The sequence below is a fragment of the Lepisma saccharinum genome (genome assembly GCF_977018435.1).
Source record: "Lepisma saccharinum chromosome 12 unlocalized genomic scaffold, izLepSacc3.1 SUPER_12_unloc_1, whole genome shotgun sequence".
Lineage (NCBI taxonomy): Eukaryota > Metazoa > Arthropoda > Insecta > Zygentoma > Lepismatidae > Lepisma > Lepisma saccharinum.
In genome coordinates, this window is record NW_028142891.1 from 4560310 (window position 1) to 4579741 (window position 19432).

Genomic DNA, 19432 nt, shown 5'->3' on the forward strand with positions numbered 1-19432 from the left:
TGATTAGCCACAAGAGCTGTAATGACGTATCTAGTACAACTATCGACTATTGATAGAAAATATTTGTATTTCTGTGTCTCAGAAGAAACTAGAGGTCCACAGACGTCAAGATGAATTCGTTGGAAAGATGGAGGGGCAGGGGAAAATGTCTGGAGGGTATGAGGGGTGGAATCTTGTGGTTTCTTTGAGATCTGGCAAGGGATGCAATGTCAAACCTTATCATAGACAAATTTCTTCATGTTAGGGAAAAAGTAGCGCATAAGCATTAAATTATATGATTTTTGTGCGCCTTGGTGGCTTCCGTTAATTTTATGTGTATGAATAAGATCGAAAACTTGATTTCTTAATGCGTGGGGGACGCAAAGCCTATCTCGATCCTGTTTTGATTTTGTTCTGTATAAGACGCCATTTTTGATTACATAAGAATAAGAGATTTTCTAGCCTAGGATTGCTAGCTTATTCTTTGTTTTCTAAGATATCTATAATGTCTCTTAAATAGAGGTCTTTACGTTGTTCTGTGCTAATATCAAATTTTTCTGATTGTGTATGGAATACTTGATGAAAGAACAGAGCATCGTCATCATCATCATCGTCATTCTTCTTGTCAAGATTAGTGTTTTCAAGCGGTAAGCTTGCACGGGAAAGTGCATCCGCAAGTTCATATTTACTGGCGCTGATATGCCTGATATCGAAGTCAAAATTTTGAAAATAAAGAGCTCTCCTTCCCAAAATAGAACTAGGGTGGGGTGTAAGGGGTGCTCCTTCCACGGAGTGCACTCAATAGTTAACCTCACTTTCACGTAGTACACCCTGGACTGCACACTAACGAGGCTCTGGCGACTGGCTTCATGGCCAGTATAATTTTCTTTGTGTTGTCCTGTGTTTTGTCATTTGTGCTGAGTGCGCCTTTACAGCCTCAGCTTTTAACGAAAGTCAGAAGATTTTAATATTTTATGATTTTAGTTCTGCAACGTTAGAGTTGTTCTGTGTAACGATAAGGGGCTGGACCCCGTATAATGTGATGTGTGCAAGATAGCCTTAGTGCTGACGCACCCAAAATTTTTAATGAACACAAACACAAGAACTAGGGTTTTTAGTTGAACGAAGATAGGGTAATCCTTTATTGTCTGTGAGAACCACAAATCGTTGATTCATAAGAAAAAATTTGAAAGTTTTCAAAACATAATAAGCACCTGCAATGTCAAGGAAAAATATGTCAGCTTTTTTGTCTGTTAGTGTTAAGGATCTCGAGCAGTAAGCGCAGGGATGTAAATTTCCTTCTTCGTCAGACTGTAACAGCGCTCCGAGAATGCCTTCTGCGCATGCATTAATGAACACATATGAGGGGCGCTTAGGGTCATAAAGGGCGGAGGATAGGGGCTGAAGTTATCATTTGTTTTAATGTTTCGAAACTTTTCTGGTGTTCGTGAGTCCATTCAAACTTGACATTCTTTTTGAGAAGGTAGCCTACACTTAGGTGATAATTTAAGGGATGCTTGTCGTAACTTTTGGAAGACTCTGTCCAGAATGTTAATCATGTGTCGGAGATTTGAACTATAAATTATTACATCGTCCGAGTAGATAGAAAGTTCTGTACTGTCTATTCCACTAAGGGCAAGCTCACTTACGCGGTTCATTACACCGGGGGATGTTTTCAATCCCTGGCATAAACGAGCATATCTAAAAGTACCAAGATTGTTAATTGAGAAGGCGGTAATGTCCTTAGAACGCTCTGTTAATGGGACCTGAAAGAATGCGCTGGAAAAATCCAAGATGGAGCAGAATTTCTTACCAGCCATTTCTGCCATAATAGTGGAGATATGGCGAATTTAAAGAGAAGTCTGAGCTATTATCGAATTTAGAGCCCTAAAATCGGAAATAAAACGATAAGTCTCATTGGGTTTCTTGATTAATAAGACTGGGTGTCTATAGGGACTCCCTTCACAGCGTTCTATAACACCTTGGTCTAATAACTTCTGAATTTGCTGTTTCATCGGTTCTCTGTAATGAAAGGGTGTAGGGTAGGTTTTGGCATAAACTGGGGTGTCATCTGTAAGCTTGATGTCATATTCCAAAACGTTAGTTTTACTTAATTTATCCCCTGGCCAGAGAAAAATTACTGCTACTGCATACGTGTATGCGAGCTTTAGGATTTTTTCTCTTCCTTCTGGGGGAATTTCAGGGATAACTTTGAGCAGGGAGGGATCAAATTTCTCTTGGCTTTCACTGATGTGTTGTTTTACTGTGTTATTTTCATTACCAGCGAATGAAAATGTGACATCTTCGCTTTTATTTTGCCAAATGGAAGTGACGTCATTTAGAATTTCACATGTCGATATTTCGCCTAATATCGTGTCTGTTTCCAAAGTAATTGTGTTTTCAGTAGGGTTGTGTATGTGAATGACAGGTGATTGAGGGTTTACTGTAGCATTGGGAAGGACTACTGCATACTGAGTCATAAGGAAAACAGATGGGGTAAAAAGTACAGGCTTAGGAGTGTTAGGTGTCGTAGTGGTAATTTTCAAATTTATGTACGTTTTGGATCGTGCATTTAACTGAATTGTGTTTGAAAGGGTAGCTTTCCCCATATACACATTTGCATTTTCAATTTGGTTGAATATGTCATGCGACACCTGGTGAGTTTTGTACTTTGACCTCAAAATACTGTAATTTGGAGTATGTCCTAAATGATGAAGAGTTATTGTATTTTCTTTTAACGACATCTCGCACTTCTGTGTTCGCAAAAAGTAGTTTCCTAAAAGTGGGGGAAGGGTTGTAGAATCTATAATTCTAAACTGGTGCGATTATTTGTATTTGCCAATTTTGAGAGGAAGGACTACAATTTCAGACACACTCAGTTTTGTTCCAGACACACCTTGAATTGTGGACTTTACATTGTAGGTTTTTCTTTCGGAAGGGAGTAGGTGGGAGGGGTAAATTGATATCTGGGAACCCACATCAATAAGTAATTCTATTTCTTTCCCTTGTATGCTACTGTTGATGTAATACAAGCCATCTTTCTCAATTATGGGAACTTTGTCTATTCTACTAATAACTTCGATTTCGTTCCTGCAAGTCGAAGATGATTCTAGTTTAAACTATTGTCTCTTTGTGGTTTGTAGTAACAATTACTATTCAAGTGGTTATATCGACCACAGAACGTACAGGCCGATGCATTTGTATCGTCGCGATTACCCATATTTCGATTCTGATCTCTACTTTGAAACCTATTATTTCCTCTAAATTGGTCTCGAGAGTTCGACCTATAGTTTCCTCTTTGATTAGCCCTATAATTACCAGTTATTATTCCCCTTGTTTTGAACTCTATTATCCCTATTATGCGTGTTTTGATTTGCATTCTTGGCGAATTCAAAGACATTTGAACAAAAATTAAGTAATGAGGCTGGATTCAGTTGTTCTTGAGAGTGCAGACACAAATTTGCAAGCTGCGTGGAAAGCTTATTTACATCGTCACTAGAGGCGGTGTTGTCAGTGAGTTGAGGGCTGGCCACAGCTGGTGGCGCCGCGTAGTGTGGAATTTGGGAGCTTGGTTGGGAAGCCGAGGTTGGAATCTGATGGGTAGCGGACTGTTGCTGATATATGATCGGAGGAGAATTTCCCATAGCAACCTTTGCCGTAGCTGTCTGCGAGGGAAAGAGAAGCGTTGACTAGACTTTGGACTTGAGATAAGCGGTGTTTGGGGAAGGGGGGGGGGAGAGTCGGATTCTGGTTGTACGGTAGAAATTGCTGAGCCGGAGTTGGCGTATTACTTGGGAGGGGGGAGGAAACTTGTGCATCAGAACAGCTGGGAACTGGCCCGGAGGTCAATGTCTGATGCAAGCTTGCTTGCGCTATAAGGTAAAAAGGTAAAGTGCTCCCCTGTGCATAGCACCACGCCATGAAGGCGTATAGGGAGTGTGGGGGTAACGCCTCACACTTTCTTGATCCGGTCGTGAGTGGGGGTGATGTGATCAGCATCACGCCCCTGACCGCCTTTACCCCCCAGGGTTTCCCCCAGGTACCCATGTTATTCGACGCTGGGTGGGCGCCGGGGCCGCTTCCATCAATTTCATACTTCTCCTCCATCATGCGGGAATTAATCAATGACTGTTGGCGTTCGAAATTTTGTAGGTGGGCTATTAATTCCTCTGTTTTGGCAAAGTGTTTATTAGTTAAGCAATTTATGTATTTAGCTCGCAGTCCCGTGATTATATAGGATAAAGTCTGTTCTTCAGTGCCGTTCGGGAAATACTGTTGGACCAATGCCTTCTTAGCGATAACATATGTGTGAGTGGGCTCTGTAATCTCTTCCTTCCTTTGCATGACGATTTGAGCAGGCTGAGCGGGGAAGAAAGCCCCTTTGAAAGGGCACTTAGTTCATTTTTGATTTGGGTATATGTCAAGTCCGTGAAGTTAGGTTTTCTGTATATCGTGGAAGTAAGTCAAAGCTGTGTCAGTTAAAAATAAAGGCAACATCTCTCTCCGTTTGACTTCTGACCATCCAGCGGCGTGAGCTACATTCTGTTTCCTCAGGAAAAAGGTTCGACTTGTTTGGGGATGTTTCCACTGAAAGGCGTCGGATATAGCGCAGTTGGGATTGGAGTGGCCATGTTAGTGGTGGGAATTTCTGTAGTAACGTTATCAGGGCTATTAGTATTGTTAGAGGTAGTAGGAATGTTAGTTGGGGTAAATTTGTGAATTTGAATTTAAAATTTTGGGTGCGTCAGCACTAAGGCTATTTTACACCCGTCACATTATACGGGGTCCAACCCCTTATCGGGGTGTAAGGGGTGACCTTCCACGTAGTACACCCAAATGTCAACCTCACTTCCACGTTAGTACACCCTGGACTGAAGACTAACGAGGCTCTGGCGACTGGCCCCATGGCCAGTATAATTTTGTTTGTATTGTCCTGTCTTTTGTCTTTGTGTGTGCTGAGTGCCCATTTACAGCCTCAGCTTTTAACAGAAGTCAGAACATTTTAAGATTTTTAATTACGCAACTTTAGAGTTGTTATTTGTAATGATAAGAGGCTGGCCCCCGTCTAATGTGACGGGAGCAAAATAACCTAAGTGCTGACGCTCCCACAATTTTAAAATCAAATCAAAAATTCAAATTCAACCCCTTATCTTTACACATAACTCGAACGCTGAATAACTAAAATCATAAAATTTTCTGACTTTAAATAAAAAACTGAATTTGAATTTGATTTTAAAATTGTGGGAGCGTCAGCACTTAGGCTATTTTGCTCCCGTCACATTATACGGGGTCCAGCCCCTTATCATTACAAAGAACAACTCTAACGTTGCATAATTAAAAATCTTAAAATGTTCTGACTTATGTTAAATCTGAGGCTGTAAACGGGCACTCGGCACACATAAGGACAAAAGAACAGGACAATACAAACAAAATTATACTGGCCATGGGGCCAGTCGCCAGAGCCTCGTTAGTCTTCAGTCCAGGGTGTACTAACGTGGAAGTGAGGTTAACATTTGGATGTATTACGTGGAAGGTCACCCCTTACACCCCAAATAAAAAGACAGGCTGTAAAGGAGCACTCAGCACAAATAAGGACAACACAAACAAAATTATACTGGCCATGGTCCCATTCGCCAGAGCCTCGTTAGTCTGCAGTCCAGGGTGTACTACATGCAAGTAGCACCCCTTACACCCCGTTAGTTGGGGTGCTTGCTAAGGGTTGGTGTCGGGTTCTGCTGGGTGTTTCTAATTCTAGTAAGAATTGGGGTAGTTTCTATTAGCAGATCTTAAGCGTGCTAGTGGAGGGGAGGGTGCCGGTGATAGGAGTTGTGATTGTACTGTACCCGCCGTAATTGCAGTAGCTAACTCTATGATTTGGTCGAGGGAGGCATCTAGGTGTTCGTGCAATGCTATCTGTGACGTATTCATAGACTAAAGTTCGTCGTGCTGACAAAAGAACAAATGAAAGTAGGGCTATGCAGTTATTTATTTAATTAATATTTCGTTTTTCAAATAAATATAAGCAATTCTTCTCATTCCCTTGTGAATGATGCTTAAGCACGTACAGAATGAATATTATGCAGAAGAACTAGATTTTGTGGGGGACGACGACACAATAGAAAAGAAGGGTTGTATTCCATATAGTAATATACAAAGTTGTCACTGTGTTTGGCGCATCTTAAGCGTACTGTGGGAGTATTAAGTTGTGACTATTAAAAATTTATTTTGTGAGATGCTCCCAAAGTGGGATGGGGGGACTAATTCAATTTAAAGCAATTTGTACAGAAGGGTACTCAATTGCAAAAAGAGCCTGAAGCACCTCCACCATGTTGTAATCCCGTCTTACCAGGGATGTGATGTCGCAGGGATGCTTCAATAACACATTTAGGTAGAGCTTAAATTTACTTGAGTTGAACCTGCTCCGACTAAGAGGAATGAGATATAGAAGGTTGAATTTAAGGTTATTTACGCTTGTTCATACCTGGTAGTCGAATGATGTTTCTTGTCCAGATGCTTCTTGCAGACCGAATTGTGACTGATGTCAAGGTTCGATACTGTGACCCTTGACTCACTATTCCGAGCAATCCCGCGCGAATGGCTGCATGCTTATGCTTTTATAATAGTTTCCTTTGAACGGTTATTACACCTTTCGAACACGCTTGATCATGTTAGATCCAGGTATTTGCCTCTCAGTCATTGCTTCGAGAAAGTTACGAAGTTTGCGCATTCTTGAGAATGCTCGCTGGTCGGACAATTTTAGTGAATAAACAAGCATAAATAATTTCTTGACGAGGTTTTCTCGTATTTTTAATCACCATATCTCTACAATAACAAAAAATAAATTTTGTTTTGTATCAAATTACAACCTTGTACTATGATTTCAAAAACAGTTAGATTTTCCTGCCAGACCCTATACTTGTAGCAGAAAAAACTCTTAAAGCACAACATGAAGAATACAATGTCACGCATCTCAGAGTGAAAAGAAGATAATGGTCTTATGGTAAAAAAAAAAAAAAAGTGCACTTAGCAGTAGCAGTGAAACTCCAGAAATGAACTTCCAAAATCATAGCACAGGATATGTACGTTACCATAAAATTTCTTGGTGTAGAACTATCTGAAAATTTAAAGTGAGATCTACATATTGAAGGTACAGCAAACAAGCTTAGTGGGTTTTGTTATTGAAGAAAACTGTAAATAAATTGGACAGTGTTTTACGATTGCAAAATGTTGAGAAATGATCTGAAACATGGTAATTTGTAAAAAAAAATAACCAAGAGATGTAAAATATGAACCAAAACCTAATAATGTACAAATATGGAAAATAAAAACTTGATGTTTCGAGTCTACATACCATGATGTGCAAAGATTATATACACTCTGTAAAAAAAAAAAATAGCATCACTGTATTCTTATTATGGATGTTGACAATTTTGAGTTTCGCATGCATGCATCTTTCCTGCACAACTTGAAATCAATTGATTGAAGCATTGGTCTGGTATCACTGCGTAGTGTGGTGTTATTATTTTGTTGATTTAGTGTTTGGAGTGTCCGCTAGAGGGTGTTGCAATCAGTTACTGCTGCAAGGCTTTGTAATCAATTGTCATGAATCTGTAAAACGATTGTTAGTAGTGCAACTTGTGACGTGTTTTATGTTGCAAACTACATGTTCACTATTGACAGTTTGGATACATTATCATATTTGTGAAGTGTTCTGGTGGTGTGTAGTGTATTTGAGCATGTTTTCTTGAAAAAAAAATGGGCAGAAAGTGCGACATTTCACCACGTAAGCAAGGAATGGTTCTTGCTTTGCATATGGATGGTCATTCTCAGAGAGAAATTGGTTGACAACTTCAAATGCATCAATCCACAGTTAGCCGCTGCCTGCAAAAGCAACAAGAACATGGAAAATCATCACTGAGAAGTCACTGTGGCAGAAAGAAAAAGACATCACCTCGACTGCATCGTGTGATAAAGGACATGGCACTGAAGAACAGAGGAATGAGTTCACGCCAAATTTCACATAAACTTCGAAATGAGGTGGGAATCAATCTTACTCATGCTACTGTAGTATCCCAAATTTAAGAAACGGTGTGTTTCTAAACACGTCCCACGTAAAAAACCCAGACTAACTGACGCACATGCAAAAGCTAGACGTGAGTTTGTCACACGTTATGGTGCATGGAATGATACAGATTGGGAACATGTGATATTTTCTGATGAAAAACGATTTAAATTGCTGGGGAATGACAGCTCAGTTAAACTGTGTATGCGGAAGGGAGAAGAACTTGCAAAATCTTGTATTTTAGAAACTCAAATGTTTTGTGGCAGTGTTATGATTTGGGCATGTTTCTCTGCAAAAGGGATTGGCAGGATGCATATTTGCACGTGTGCCGTTAAGGCTGATCAATATCTGGAAATCCTGAATCGGAAAGTTCTACAAACTACAGGAGATCATTTTTCTGGACAGAATTTGGATTACTTTATTTTTCAAGACGATAATGCAACCTCTCACCGTGCTCAGGTGGTGAATAACTGGTTTCATGATATGAATATTGAAAGACTTTGGTGGCCGCCCAACTCTCCAGACATGAATCCTATAGAAAACCTGTGGGCTATGATGTGCAAAAAACTTGGTAATCAGACGTACAGGTCAAAAGAGGAACTTATGGCAGCAATTGTACATGTTTGGAATGAAATTGAGGTCGAATATTATCAAAATCTCATTCATAGCATGCCTCGAAGGCTGGAAGCACTTAGGAAGGCCAGGGGTGGCCACAATAAGTACTAGTCAATGTATTTACTTAATATTATTACAAATTGACATATCATGATGCATTTAAAACCTTTGTACAATCTTTTTACTTGTAAAAATTGTCTTTGTGCTAAAACGTTCCACAAGCTATATTTGCAATAATTTTGTTATTAGTTCTGTAAAGTGCATTATGTACATAACTATGACTTAAATAATAAAAATATATTTTACAGATATAGTGTTTTATATAATTGTTAGGAAAACAAATCGACAAGTCGAATTAAATCAATAAAACAACTGATAATTCACGAGCGAAATGCTGACGACCAAAAATAATGAAGTGATGCTAATTTTTTTTACAGAGTGTATATATAACTGATTTCAGGTTCATACATAAATTTGTATTTACATATAAATCCGTTTCCTGGTTATATGTATGTATGTATGTATGTATGTATATATATATATATATATATATATATATATATATATATATATATATATATATATATCATAGCAGATGAAACAAGCACTGACTATAAACAAAATTTTACAAAACTGGGAGCCATTGACCCACTGTGCCCCTTCTCGAGAATTGTGTTGAATTTTATTTAATCAATTGATTTCGAAGTTTTATGTAATATAAAATTATTTCCTCAAATAACACAAATAACTGAGATATTTGATCTCAAAGTATGGCCTGCGTAAGTAAAACCCTGAAGTACTTTAACCACTTTTTATTAGAAAAAACAGGTTGCATGCACACAAATAATTAAAGAACATGTGCAAAAGATCACTATCAAACTTGGCACTTAGAATGGAACTTTGAATTTGAATTTGATTTTAAAGTTGTGGGAGCGTCAGCACTTAGGCTATTTTTTCCCGTCACATTATACAGGGGCCAGCCCCATATCATTACAAAGAACAACTCTAATGTTGCATAATTAAAAATCTTAAAATCTTCTGACTTCCGTTAAAAGCTGAGGCTGTAAACGGGCACTCAGCACACATAAGGACAACAGGACAATACAAACAAAATTATACTGGCCATGAGGCCAGTCGCCAGAGCCTCGTTAGTCTTCAGTCCAGGGTGTATTAACGTGGAAGTGAGGTTGACATTTCGGTGTACTACGTGGAAGGTCACCCCTTACACCCCACTTCAAGTGGAACAAAATAAATTGAAAATTGCTATTGGCACCAAACCTAACAATCCTAAGCTAAATATTGCATAAAAATTTCTGCTTCACACGACGGTAACAGACTTACTTTACTTCACAATAACACATTTCCTCGAGGTAAACAACTGAAAACATTCATAAACAACACATTCGTCAAAAACGATGCAAATATTTCACTTTGTGGAGGGGGTACGGAGGAAGGTCAATGGTACCCAAAACTACATTCCTTAGATGCAACAAAAATCAATCAATTGGGCACACACACACACACACAAAGTTACTTGATCATGCACTAAACGTAGGTGCAAGTCTGTTGCGCTTCAGCTCTGCAGACACCATAGTGCAGATGGCGGCTTCCAAGATGATATTGTCATCAGGGACAACATCTGTTAGCTCAACTGAGGAATCTTTTTCCATCAGGCAAATGTTGTGCAAGATACAACAGGTGAGGATCGATTTTCCTATGTATGCCCTAATTTTTATGTTCATGAAACGCAGCCTTCTGCTCCTGTTGTTCAACAATCCAAAAGCTTGTTCAATTAGTACCCTTGTGGAACTAAGCCTTTTGTTGAATCCTTTCTGCTACAATGAAATATTTCCATAATTCTTGTATGGCACCAGCAAATATGGTAGGAGGGGGTATGCTGAATCTCCAAGGATATGAAGCTGATGATCTCCATCTGATGATTCCAGCTTTCTGGAAAGGGGGGCTATTCTTCCAGACTCTCGCGTCATTGGAAGATCCAGGCCATCCTACAAACACATCAATAAATATCAACTGGGAGTTGCATACCCCTTGTAAAATTACCGCATAAACACCCTTCCTATTGTAATAGCTACTGGGATCATCTTTTATTTTAGGTATTTCAATGTAGCTGCCATCAATGCAGCCCATTACTCCAAGAAATGAATTTTTCCCTGTTAATCTTTCAAAATCCCCCACACATTTGGCAAGTTTATCATCCTTGGGCAAGCTTATAAATCTACCTGCATGCTGGTTCACCTCCTCCACAAACCTGCAAATATGATCATGGAGATGTCCTCTTGAAATGCCGAACCTATCTGCTATCCCTCTATATGATTCCTCATTGGCAAAAGTCCACAGAGAAGCCAATATTTTTTTCCGACCCAGAAAATTCGATCCCGCACACCCCTAATTATTATATAAACATATTTTTTTACCTGGAATCCTAAATTTTTTTCCAGTTTAAAATTATACATCTGCATTTAAATAGAATTACATTATTATATAAACATTAAAAAAAATGTCACCTGGAATCGTAAAATATATTGTCTTCCAATTTTCAGTTTCACGTTGCTTAATGGTTCTGCGAATGCACCATCACTAAAACTAAAAAATACTGTTTAACAAAGAAAAGTAGTTTAATATTTTATAACTAACTAGAACTCATGCTGATCAATTCAAAACAAAAACTCTTACACTGGGTACTGATTATTAACACATATTAAAAAAACTCACCGAAAATGCTAGTGTGTGGGAACTGGTTTCTCCAGATAAATTCATGTAAGTATGAATGAAACAGGGCTTCAGAGGTACCAAACTGGTGTCTAAGTTTCCTTTTCGCTCTCATCCACATGTTCTCAACATTTTGTGTGTGAACCTGTGTATCAATGGGGTCTACAATGTTTTCGTGGTAGACCACAACCTGATGTTCGTAGATACCCCCTAGAACAGCGGAAAGGGGTCACTTTGACCCCTCATAAGGAATGCATTTAAAATTATAATTATTTTACAATGGGAACATTTTTTTTTTTATTTTGTATTATTTTCTGCGAGGGGTGTAAGGGGTGACCTTCCACGTAGTACACCCAAATGTCAACCTCACTTCCACGTTAGTGCACCCTGGACTGAAGACTAACGAGGCTCTGGCGACTGGCCCCATGGCCAGTATAATTTTGTCTGTGTTGTCCTGTTCTTTTGTCCTTATGTGTGCTGAGTGCCCCTTTACAGCCTCAGCTTTTAACGAAAGTCAGAACATTTTAATATTTTATTATTTTAGTTCTGCAACGATAGAGTTGCTATTTGTAACGATAAGGGGCTGGACCCCGTATAATGTGACGGGTGCAAATTAGCCTTAGTGCTGACGCACCCAAAATTTTAAATTCAATTCAACAATTCAATTATTTTCTGCGCGTTAGGTATTATAATCACAGTGTTTAGATGGGTTTATGATATATTTCGATATCAAATAAAAATGATAATCGTCAACAACTGAATACTCCAGAATACCCAACATTTCACTACGAGAAACTGCTACTTCATGCCAATGTCCATGAAGACTTTCTCCTACCCCGCTTGGAGTGTAAGGGGTGCTCCTTCCATGTAGTGCACCCAGTAGTCAACCTCACTTCCACGTAGTACACCCTGGACTGCAGACTAACGAGGCTCTGGCGACTGGCCCCATGGCCAGTATAATTTGGTTTGTGTTGTCCTGTGCTTTGGTCTTTTTTGTTCTGAGTGTGACAGAGTTCGATCCCTTATGTGTGTGATCTAAGGTCGGAACTTTTCCGGCTTTGTCTCTGCACGAAGCGACTTTTGGGTTCATCCAGCCTGAAATAATTGGGTTCTTGGGGTGGACTAAGTCGGCGGGAGTGTGATGGGATCGAATATGTGTGGTTAAGGGCACGGTGCAATGTGGAATGGGAACTTTACCTTACCTATACGAACAGTAAAGATATGGTGTAAGAATACGTAACAAAACACATTCATTATCTACCTTCATTATATGTGTTCTACTTAGAAAAATAATGTAAATAAATAAATAGTAAAATGAGAAATTTATAGATCAACGATAAGATTGATTGATTTGTTGTTTGAAGTCCACTTTATGCACACATAGACTAATCGGGACTGGACCTACAGTTAAAAGTGGGATCCGAACCACTATGTGCCTACACCGGGTATCGAATTCGAGACCACATGATAACAAGACGACGACGAGATAAACGAAAAGGTTGTTAGTTCCAGGTGATAAAAATATAACGTAATATTGTTGTCATCATGCACTTATTTCCACAGACACTGTCAATACAAAACTAATTCATTCAATAGCCGGAATACCAACCACAAATGAATGGAAATGGGAACTACTTTGGTTTTATTTGATTTAGTTAATTTTACTTCACTTTTCTGCCACTTTTGGCTAATTACGAAGATTGGATTAGTGATGATGATATGATGAAATTCATGAATCAACTCTCACAAACACCCATTCCGGGATTCGAACCCGGGACGGGACCCCTTGCATCGTAGCGCGATGTGCTAACCACCACTCCGTCACGGTGGCCGGCTCATGGGAACTACTACTACTACTACTAATAAGGTAAAAAAAGGTAAAGTGTTCCCCTGTGCTTAGCACCACGCCATGAAGGCGTATAGGGGGTGTGGGGGTAACGCCCCACACTTTCTTGATCCGGTCGTGAGTGGGGGTGATGTGATCAGCATCACGCCCCTAACCGCCTTTACCCCCCAGGGTTTCCCCCAGGTACCCATGTTATTCGACGCTGGGTGGGCGCCGGGGCCTCTTTCACCGTTAGAAAAGTTCCCGGATTTGAACCGGCCGGGGATCGAACCCGGGACCTTTAGCATGGTAGTCAGACGCGTTACCGACTGAGCCACCGCGGCCACTACTACTAATACTAATAATAATAATAATAATAATAAGCGTATTAAAACAATGTAATTTTATTAATAGTATTATTAATATTATCATCATTAGTAATATTTCTGTTTTTATTATTATTTATGTTCATCATAAAAGTTACTGTAAATATTGTGGTATGATCATAAGGGATCGCACGGGGTGTAATTAATGACCCTTTCTCAATACAAATAAATGTCAACCTCACCGTACTGCATTATGCAGGCTAACAAGGTTCTGACGTGTGGTGTCAATATGTACGATCAGGGGTGTAAGGGGTGCTCCTTCCACGTAGTGCACCCAATAGTCAACCTCATTTCTATGTAGTGCACACTGGACGAAAGACTAACGAGGCTCTGGCGACTGGCACTATGGCCAGTATAATTTTGTGTGTGTTGTCCTGGTTTTTGTCCTTGTGTGTGCTGAGTGCCTGTTTACAGCCTCAGCTTTTAATAGAAGTCAGAACATTTTAAGATTTTTACTTATGCAACGTTAGAGTTGTTATTTGTAATGGTAAGGGGCTGGTCCACGTATAATGTGACGGGAGCAAAATAGCCTAAGTGCTGACGCTCCCAAAATTTTAAATTCAAATTAAAAAAAAAATCAAATGAGCCCTGAAAACATTTAAATAATAGACTCTAAAAGAGAAAACTGTCAACGTTGTAGGTCTTCCGCCTCGCGAAATGCGTGTATCTCGCGCATGCGCATTCTTACGGCCCTATTGTACAAGATTACTGGAATTTTTTAATAAAACAAATTGTGTCCGAAGCAAAAATATATGTTCGAATTAGATGCACATGCATAAGGAATGCAACACGCTATGTGGGGTGTAAGGGGTGACCTTGCACGTAGTACACCCTGGACTGAAGACTAACGAGGCTCTGGGGACTGGCACTATCGCCAGTATAATTTTGTGTGTGTTCTGTTTTTGTCCTTATGTGTGATGAGTGCCCGTTTACAGCCTCAGCGTTTAACAGAAGTCAGAACATTTTAAGGTTTTTAGTTATGCAACGTTCGAGTTGTTCTTTGTAATGGTAAGGGGCTGGCCCCCGTATAATGTGACGGGAGCAAAATAGCCTAAGTACTGACGCTCCCAAAATTTTAAATTCAAATTCAAACAACACGCCATGTAGGATAAATTGATAATATAAAGATATTTGATTAAGCTATTGCTCTGTTATTAGGAACTTCAGATAACGGCATTATTTCAAAAGTTGAACCCTACTCACCTTTCAATTATCTTGGATACGTTTTCTGCTGTCCTGTCTGAAACCTCAACCATGAAACATTTTCTGGTACCTCTTTCAATACCTCCAAACAGCCAGTGCAGTGCCCCTCTCGCTATTGACCTCTATGATACTTCTGTGAAAGAACTTGCGGTCATCGATCTCCAGCACTTTTGACTCACCATCTTCATTCAGCCCACCAATCACTGTGGGATTGTCTGTCAAATATTTTTCAGAAATATCGCTACAAACAGAACACCAGTCCACAATAGTGTGTTCGAAATTAACTCCAAGCCGAGCGGGGTGTAAGGAGTGACCTTCCACGTAGTACACCCAAATGTCAACCTCACTTCCACGTTAGTACACCCTGGACTAAAGACCAACGAGGCTCTGGCGACTGGCCACATGGCCAGTATAATTTTGTTTGTGTTGTCCTGTGTTTTGTCCTTATTTGTGCTGAGTGTTCTTTGCAGCCTCAGCTTTTAACGAAAGTCAGAACATTTTAATATTTTATGATTTTAATTAACCAACGTTAGAGTTGTTATGTGTAAAGATAAGGGGCTGGACCCCGTATAGTGTGACGGGTGCAAAATAGCCTTAGTTCTGACGCACCCAAAATTTTAAATTCAAATTTAAATTCAAATTCAAACTCCAAGCCGAGCCTTATAGGCAATGTCACGCATTGGGTAGTCTCTGGACCATCCATACATTATTTTAATTATCTGCTTGAATGTCAGTTTACTTCGAATAAAAAAAGTCATTCCTGATACTAGCAGCACTGCGACACTGCTTACACATCCAGCGATACCCATCAGCTCGCTGAATAAAAGACATCTGTATTTGGCAGTCCTGGCACAAATACGAATTGTGCAACAGACGTCTTTTTGTCAGCCAGATGATGCTTTCCAAAGATGTTCGAAAAGCCAGATCATCCCAGTTAACCATTTCGTTCCTGATCATGTTATTTTCCAATATTTCTAAAGGATTTACTATGAAAGTCGGTGCAGGAACACCTCTTCTGCAACCCTTTTAATAAACACAAACTGAACTTCAGAATTTCTGTTTGTCTTGTGTAGTATCGGTGGTGTGTATGTATGTGTCTTGTGTTGTAGTTGTGCTGTCTAGTATGTATGTGTAGTAGTTGTGCTGTCTAATTTGTTTGTGTTTGTCTTGTGTAGTAGTTGTGGTGTGTTTGTGTTTATATTTTGTTGTAGTTGTGATGTGTTTGTGTGTGTCTTGTGTAGTAGTTGTGCTGTCTAATGTGTTTGTGTTCGTCTTGTGTAGTAGTTCCTCCATTCATATTGGGGGTTAGGCGTAGAGCTGACAACTCTGCACTGTAAAAACACATGTCAAGAAACAACAATATAAGGCCATGGATGTTCCCAAGGTAAAATATTCCGGAGGTAAAATAGTTCCCCGTTCGGATCTCCGGGTGGGGACTACTTTGGGAGGTCCCTGGACTAAGGATAAGATCTACGTTAGGAAGAAGGATATTAAATTAGGCACCTGGAATGTTCTGAGCCTTTACCGGCCTGGGGCATTTCAGTGTACAGTTAATGAGATAGTTAAGTATAAATTAGATGTAGTAGCTGTCCAGGAAGTTAGGTGGCCAGGAGAAGGGAATTGGAAAACTAAAAATTATACTTTTTTTTATGGTGGTACTGAAAATCATAATTTTGGAACAGGCTTTTTCATAAATAATAGAATTATCTCGGCTCTTAAAACAGTAGAATTTATTAATGATAGGATATCATATGCAGTTTTACAGGGTAGGTGGTGTAAAATTATTTTAATAAACATACATGCACCAACGGAAGATAAAGATGATAATACTAAAGATGATTTTTATGCAGAGTTAGAACACGTCTTTGATAAATTTTCTCAGTATGATATGAAAATTCTGTTAGGTGACTGTAATGCACAAATTGGCAAAGAAGAGACATTTAAACCCACGATTGGTAAAGAAAGTCTTCATGAATTAAGTAATGATAATGGTATAAGATTGATTACTTTTGCAACCTCAAAGAATTTAATTGTGAAAAGTACCACTTTTAAACATAAAGATATCCATAAATATACCTGGTCTTCTCCAGATGCTAAAACTCACAACCAGATAGATCATATTCTCATTGATAAGAGAAGGCATACTAGTATAATTGACGTTCGTACACATAGAGGTGCTGACTGTGCCAGTGACCATTATTTAGTAATTGCTAAATTAAGAGAAAGACTCTCGGGGTGTAAGGGGTGATCTTCCAAGTAGTACACCCAAATGTCAACCTCACTTCCACGTTAGTACACCCTGGACTGAAGACTAACGAGGCTCTGGCGACTGGCCCTATGGCCAGTATAATTTTGTTTGTATTGTCCTGTTCTTTTGTCCTTATGTGTGCTGAGTGTTCTTTGCAGCCTCAGCTTTTAACGAAAGTCAGAACATTTTAATATTTTAATTAAGCAACGTTAGAGTTGTTATGTGTAAAGATAAGGGGCTGGACCCCGTATAGTTTGATGGGTGCAAAATAGCCTTAGTGCTGACGCACCCAAAATTTTAACATCAAATCAAATCAAAGAGAAAGACTCTCAGTGATAAATCATAAGCAACAAAATCTAAAAGTTCTAAAATTTGATACAGGAAAGTTTACTGATGAAAGAATTAAGAAAGATTACCAAATTAAACTGTCAAATAGATTTGATGTTTTGCAGGATTTAAATGATGATGAAAATATAAATGAAACAGACGTAAATAAGAATTGGGAGCACATACGTACTGCAATAGAATCAGCAGCTAAAGAAAGTATAGGATACCATAAACCGAGAAAAAGTAAGCCATGGTTTGATAATGAATGTCATAATCTAATAGAAATAAGAAATCAGGCTAGACTGAGGTGGTTAAATAACTCTGATGATACAAATCTAAACAATTATAATAGAATAAAGCGAGAAGTTAACCGCACGTTTAGAAGTAAAAAAAGAGATTACTTGAAAACCAAAATTAACGAAATTGAAACAAACAGCAAAAATAAAAATATCAGAGATTTATATAAAGGTGTAAATGAATTTAGAAAGGGGTGGCAACCTAAAGTAAACTTGATAAAAGATAAAGATGGTGATTTTCTAGCTGACCCAAGTGATATTCTAAATAGATGGAAGAACTACTTTAATGACCTTTTAAATGTCCATGTAGGAGATAAATCAGAAGTGAATGAAGTCCACACAGCAGAACCTTTAGTTCCAGAACCCAACTTGACTGAAGTTAAAGATGCTATTAAAAGGCTAAAGAATAACAAAGCACCTGGCATTGATTTAATACCAGCTGAGTTAATTAAATATGGTGGAAATTCATTAATGTATCAAATTCATAAATTAATCTGTTTAATATGGAATAAAGAAGAAATCCCTCAACAGTGGAAAGAATCCATAATTGTTCCTGTGTTTAAAAAAGGTGATAAAATGAACTGCAATAATTACCGTGGAATTTCTCTACTCTCAACAACATATAAAATATTATCTAACATTCTTTTAACAAGACTAACCCCATATGCTAATGAAATTATAGGTGATTATCAATGTGGATTTAAACGTAACAGATCAACTACAGATCAAATTTTTCACATCAGACAGACACTTGAAAAAAAGTGGGAATATAATCAAAATGTCCATCAGCTATTCATTGATTTCAAAAAAGCATATGATTCAGTCAAAAGAGATAAACTATATAATATATTAGTAGACTTTGGAATACCTAAGAAGCTTGTTAGTATGATAAAAGTATGCACCAGTGAAACAGAAAGTAAAATTCGTGTGGGTATTAATATGTCTGACAAATTTACAATTCATGATGGGTTAAAACAAGGAGATGCATTATCTCCATTGCTCTTTAATTTTGCCTTAGAATATGCTGTTAGGAAGGTAAAAGAAACTAAAGAAGGACTAAAATTAAATGGTGTGACTCAGTTGTTAGCATATGCAGATGATGTAGACTTAGGGGGGGATGATGTGAATACAATTAAGAATAATGCTAAAATATTTTTCAAAACTGCTAAAGAGATAGGTTTGGAAGTTAACAAAGAGAAAACTAAATATATGCTTACAGGCCGAAACCAAGTGTTAGGTAATAATCAAAATCTAATTATTGATAACAACTCGTTTGAACCAGTTTCCAAATTCAAATACTTAGGAGTAATATTAACAAATGAAAATTATATTAAAGAGGAAATAAAAAGTAGGCTTAATTCAGGAAATGCATGTTACTTCTCTCTTCATAAACTTTTGTCTTCTCGTTTAATATCTAAGAAACTGAAAGTTAAAATATACAAAACAGTAATTTTGCCTGTAGTATTATATGCATGTGAAACTTGGTCCCTTACATTGAAAGAGGAACATAAATTGAGAGTATTTGAAAATAAGATCCTTAGGAAAATATTTGGACCTAAAAGGGATGAGGAGACAGGTGAGTGGAGAAGGTTACATAATTTAGAACTACATAATTTGTATTCATATCCAAATATTATTAGAATAATTAAATCAAGAAGACTTAGGTGGGCAGGCCATGTGGCACGAATGGGAGAGGAACGAGGAGTTTACAGGATTCTTGTTGGGAAACCTGATGGTAAGAGACCTGTAGGAAGGCCAAGA